Raw genomic sequence first — 6,079 nt, forward strand, 5'->3', positions numbered from 1 at the left:
AAGAAGCCAAAACATGTTGATTGCCATCTGGGGCCCGTTCTACGTACGTCACTAATTCAGTTAGCTGGATTTGATTGTTGACGATTTGGCATGATCTTGGATTATTTGGTTTTTCGAAGCTCATCCTGGACTTGCTGTCATAGCAACAGGTCCGTAAGCGTAAACCTGCTTGGGAGCAACTTATTTCATGTAAACAGGATTGTTTACAGAAGTGGAATTGATATTTAAAATCTGTCCCAGCCACTGCTACTTTATTACAAGAGTACCCTACTAATCCGGGGACAATCATTTAAAATAATAATAATTTAAAAATAATATTATAATTTTGTGTAATGTATAATACTATAGACACTGTCAGTTTTACTCATTGAAAGATTTATTCGTGATAAAATAATAACTTTATAATTGTATTAGAGTCTTACACACATGCTGTGTACAGTTAATCTGAGTCGTGCATTAATTTGAGTGCTGACCGCTATTATGGGAGTGGCTTGATGGAGCGCAGGAGATGCAGATAACTTGATCTTGACCCTTAAGAAATTGTAATTAATGCTGTCACATAACAAATCTGCTTCAAAGATAAAATTACATGAATTGCTAATTACAACATTGAAATAAAAATGTAATGTCTGTACAAATACTAGAAATTGTGAATATAAATAATTGGGAATCATGTAAATAAAATAAAATAAAATAAAAACAGTGCACATTTCATTTATCTATTATAACATTTACGTAGTAAAAATAATATTATAATTTTGTGTAATGTATAATACTATAGACACTGTCAGTTTTACTCATTGAAAGATTTATTCGTGATAAAATAATAACTTTATAATTGTATTAGAGTCTTACACACATGCTGTGTACAGTTAATCTGAGTCGTGCATTAATTTGAGTGCTGACCGCTATTATGGGAGTGGCTTGATGGAGCGCAGGAGATGCAGATAACTTGATCTTGACCCTTAAGAAATTGTAATTAATGCTGTCACATAACAAATCTGCTTCAAAGATAAAATTACATGAATTGCTAATTACAACATTGAAATAAAAATGTAATGTCTGTACAAATACTAGAAATTGTGAATATAAATAATTGGGAATCATGTAAATAAAATAAAATAAAATAAAAACAGTGCACATTTCATTTATCTATTATAACATTTACGTAGTTTTGTTCACTTGGCTGTTTCTTAGAAATTTGTCAAGTTTTTTGTCAGGTGTCTTTTTTAATTATGATGTCATTATGTTGCTGTCTTGCCACCAGCCAATCACTACATTGCTGATTGTGGTTTCGAGTATCGATACATCTGCCCTTTACGGGGAACACAAGAACGCGCAGTAAACTTAGACAACTTAATCCAGATATTTTAATCAAATACGCAAATTCGTTTGAAGAACCAAATTAGCCAGAGATCACGATTAGAAGATCTGGTATCTTTCAAATCTTCTCAGATGTTTTTAGTGAGGTACGAAGAACGGGCCTCTGGTGGCTGCCTGCAGTTTAGTTCATAAACCTCGCTCTCTCCACGTAAAAAAATGGGACATAAGCCAAACTGAAATATAAAATTACACTCAAAATAAATTTTTCCCAAAGATGGTTTCCATGATTTTAGGTAGTTCTTATCACGCTGATTTATGTTCAAGTGTTTTTCTGAAAAGTTTGCTTTTAGTTAATTATTTGATGCTGTAAAAAGGGTATGGTGTCATGATTGTGAGATTCCAATTGACCTATTGGTAAGCCCCTCCCCTCAAATGCAGATGAGCCAATGGCAGTTGAGCATCAGTTGCACGGGAACTCGGACATCTTTAGGTTTCAGCGCCATAGAGAAACATTGGAAGATCCGAAGCTTTCATCGGTTTGATGGTGTTTATGCTACAAAAATGGTAAAAAGATGTGCCTTTAAATCAGCAGTGCTGCGCAGACCGATTGGTGTGCAGCTTTGGGCAAGTGACTTTGAAAATGTAATCAAATTACTGATTACTCCTCTTAAAAGTAATCACGTTACTGTTCTGATTACTTTTTATTTCAAAAGTAATTAGTAATTAGTTACATTACTAGTTACTTTACTTTTTTCTCCATGAAATTTATGAAATCCCAGCATACACACTCCCGATAAATATTTGTTATTAAAGCATCAACATTCACAGAACACTGTTATTTTTAACTAAAGCAAGTGGCTGCTGCGTGCATGGTTTGGCATGGCATGGCATGGCAATGCCAGCAAAGAGCGCTGCATTTATAATCTCTAAAAGACATCTCAGTTCATGCAATTTCACAAATCTCTTTTATAACACAATAAATATATGCATAATGAATCTTTCATAATGTCTACTGTCGGGTCTCGGGGCTGATCACCTGTTTCTTGTTGTTTGTGTTTTGCATGGTTGTTTTGACAGCTCGCCATGTGTGCATATGTCAGCATGATTGTTTCTCCGCCCCCCTTGTTATCTGCTCGCCTCTTGTTTCACACCTGGTTCTGGTCATCTCATTAGCTTCCCCTTATAGCTCCTCGTGTTTCTCTGTCTTGTGTCAGATTGTTGTGATTATTCCCTTGCTCTGACTGTCAGTGTTAGTATCACTACCAAGTCCTGTCTTGTCTCGTCCAGGCTCCAGTGCTCGTAGCTGCCTGTTTGATTTCCCGCACCTCTCTGTGCGTTCAGGAACCTGTGGGCTTCCTCCGGCATCCGCCTACCCTGGGACTCTGCGGTCTCGTTGTTGGGCTGCTCAGCCTCTCGCTTGGATTAGCGAGCTGGCCCCCCGGCTTCATCTCCACTGCCGCTGGTGCGGCTTTTTCCAGCCGCTGCTATCTCCCCATCGGGGTGGTTGGTGATTTCTCTGTACAATAAAGCCTCTGTTGAACCCACACCTGAATCCAGCCTCGTTGCCCTGACAGAACAATCTGACCAAAGATGGATTCAGTGGGATTGGATCCACTTCGTTCGGCTCTTGTGCAACAGGGAGTTTTGCTGGGGCAGCACGCCACCCAGCTCATCACCACAGCGCAAGAGGTGGGCGCGCTAAATGCCCGAGTCGCTGAGCTCCTCACGCGCGTCGATTATCTTCAGCGGGAGGCGGCTAACCGGGGTCCCGTCCTCCGCGCCGGCATTCCTTTGGACCCCGAACCTCATGCCAACAATCCTCCGGTGTATGATGGCGATCCGAATGCCTGCCAAGCCTTCCTCTCCCAGTGTTCGCTGGTGTTCTCACTGCAGCCTCGACGTTACGCCACAGAGGAGGCTAAGGTGGCATACGTCCTCACTCTCCTCTCGGGTCGCGCCCGCGAATGGGGAATTGCGGTATGGAGATCGCGGGCTCCCTATTGTGCTTCTTTTGCGGATTTTAGCCAGGAGATGGCGAAGCTGTTCGACCGGACAGCCCAGGGAGATGAGGCGGCGGCTCAGCTGTCTCGGCTGTCTCAGAGGAGAGGCTCAGTCACCGACTATGCCATACAGTTCCAGACTCTAGCGGCGGCTTGCGGCTGGAATGAGGGCGCGCTATGCGCGTGATTCCTCGAGGGACTGGATGATGTCATCGCGGACGAATTAGCGACTGTGGATCTTCTGCGAGAGCTGGACAATTTGATTAATCTCGCGCTCCGTGTGGGGGGCCGTCTCAACCGCCACCGGCAGCGCTGCCAATTCGCTACTCCGTGGCGCCACCTGGAGTCCGCATCATTCGAGGCCGCGAGTACACAGTCTGCTGAGGTTGAGCCCATGCAACTGGGTCGTCTCCGGCTTATGCAGAAGCAGGAGCGTTTAGCTCAGGGATTGTGCCTGTACTGCGGCAAGGCCGGCCACTTTGTCCTTCAGTGCCCGTTAAAAGTCAGGGCCCACCAGTGAAGCGGAGAGTCCTGGTGGACGCCTTTCCCTGTTCATGCTCTCCAGTTACGCGCACTCAGCTGCCCTTTTGACTCTCCTTCCAGGGAGGTTCACACACTGGCCACGCCCTTCTGGACTCGGGGGCTGAGGGGAATTTCCTGGATTCTGCCTCTGCTCACAAGTGGGGGATTCCGACCATTCCCTTTGTTAAGCCCCTTACAGCGTGGTCATTATCGGGCAATCCTCTCACTACCATCACTCACGTCACCCCTTGTGTAAGCCTTTCCCGCTCTGGTAACCACTGTGAGCAGATCGAACTATTAATTATTGACTCCCCTAAGGCCCCGTTAATTTTAGGACATCCTTGGTTGCTGAAACACAACCCACATATTGATTGGGTCAATAATTCTATTTTAACCTGGAGTCAGTCTTGTCATGTGTCATGTTTGGGTGCTGCTTTCCCTGCTGTCTCTGAGTCTTGTGTTTCACAGGTGGATCCTGATGACCTGACCGGCGTTCCGGCAGTGTACTGCGATCTGCGTGCGGTTTTCTGTAAGTCCCGGGCCACCTCTCTACCTCCGCATCGTCCCTACGACTGTGCCATAGACCTTCTCCCGGGCACTTCTCCGCCAAAGGGTCGTTTATATTCCCTTTCCGGTCCTGAAAGAGAGGCCATGGACCAGTATATACGTGAGTCACTACAGGCCGGGCTCATCCGCCATTCCTCCTCTCCCGCTGGGGCGGGGTTTTTCTTTGTTCAGAAGAAGGACGGCTCCCTACGCCCTTGTATCGATTACAGAGGTTTGAATGACATTACAGTAAAGAACAGGTACCCCCTACCTCTTATGTCTTCTGCTTTTGAATTATTGCAGGGAGCTCAGGGTCTTCACCAAATTAGACCTCCGCAACGCCTACCATCTGGTGCGCATTCGGGAGGGGGATGAGTGGAAGACGGCATTTAACACCCCCTCGGGACACTATGAGTATCTAGTTCTTCCGTTTGGGCTGACCAGTGCTCCAGCCATTTTCCAGGGTCTCGTCAATAGCGTTCTGGGTGACATGATTAATCAGTTTGTCTTTGTGTATTTGGATGATATTCTGATTTTCTCCCCTTCTCTCCACTTACACACTCAGCATGTTAGATGGGTCCTCCAGCGCCTATTAGAGAACCAGTTGTTCGTCAAGGCGGAGAAGTGCGAATTCCACGCTGAGTCTGTTACGTTCCTTGGCCATATCATCTCCACTAGGGAGATTAAACCAGACCCAGCTAAGATAGAAGCTGTCGCCAAGTGGCCAGTCCCCGACCCCTTTTAGGGTAGTGTAAAATTTAGAGTTTCTCGGATCTTTTTGCAATTCACAGCATAGACAGGGCGTGTCCAGAGTAGCCACGGAACAGGGTTTGAGCCGGACAGCTCGTCCAGAAGCCGAGATCCTGGACGTCCCACGTGCAATCTATACCATTAAAAAAAAAACAAGTCAAATAAGTTAGAGATGGTCGAGTCGTTTTTATGCAAATTATGCCATTTTATGAGCTCCGATGCACACGGAACTGCCGGACGGTGTTAGCCGATGAAATCATCGCATTCATGAAATATGACCTATTAACGCATTGTCCAACGAAAGTTGATGAGTTGTAATGTATATGAAATTGTCAGACAGTGTTTCCCGAGTGTATTCAGCTGTTTTGGTGCCTGAGCGAGGCCTATGGAAATCTGACAGTACTAAATTATTTTTCAATCAGCCAATAATTGGTTTATTATTTAATAATTTATATCATTACCTATTAGAGAACCAGTTGTTCGTCAAGGCGGAGAAGTGCGAATTCCACGCTGAGTCTGTTACGTTCCTTGGCCATATCATCTCCACTAGGGAGATTAAACCAGACCCAGCTAAGATAGAAGCTGTCGCCAAGTGGCCAGTCCCCGACCCCTTTTAGGGCATGCAGCGTTTCCTGGGTTTTGGCAGCAATTGACAAGTGACGGCTGTAACTTATTTGACGGGGCCTCCACAGGCTTTCCGTGGACGGTGCATTTTTATGCAAATTAAGCCATTTCACGAGCTCCGACATACAAACCAGAGAGAATGCTGTATCTTATTCAGAAAAGGAGAAATCAAGGCTAACATTCAGCTGTTTTGGTGCCTGAGCGAGGCCTATGGAAATCTGACAGTACTAAATTATTTTTCATTCAGCCAATAATTGGTCTATTATTTAATAATTTACATAATTTTAAAGCTGATGATCTCTGCTTTAAAATGA

The sequence above is a fragment of the Sinocyclocheilus grahami genome, unplaced genomic scaffold (assembly GCF_001515645.1).
Source record: "Sinocyclocheilus grahami isolate Dianchi unplaced genomic scaffold, SAMN03320097.WGS_v1.1 scaffold1567.1, whole genome shotgun sequence".
Taxonomy (NCBI): Eukaryota; Metazoa; Chordata; class Actinopteri; order Cypriniformes; family Cyprinidae; genus Sinocyclocheilus; species Sinocyclocheilus grahami.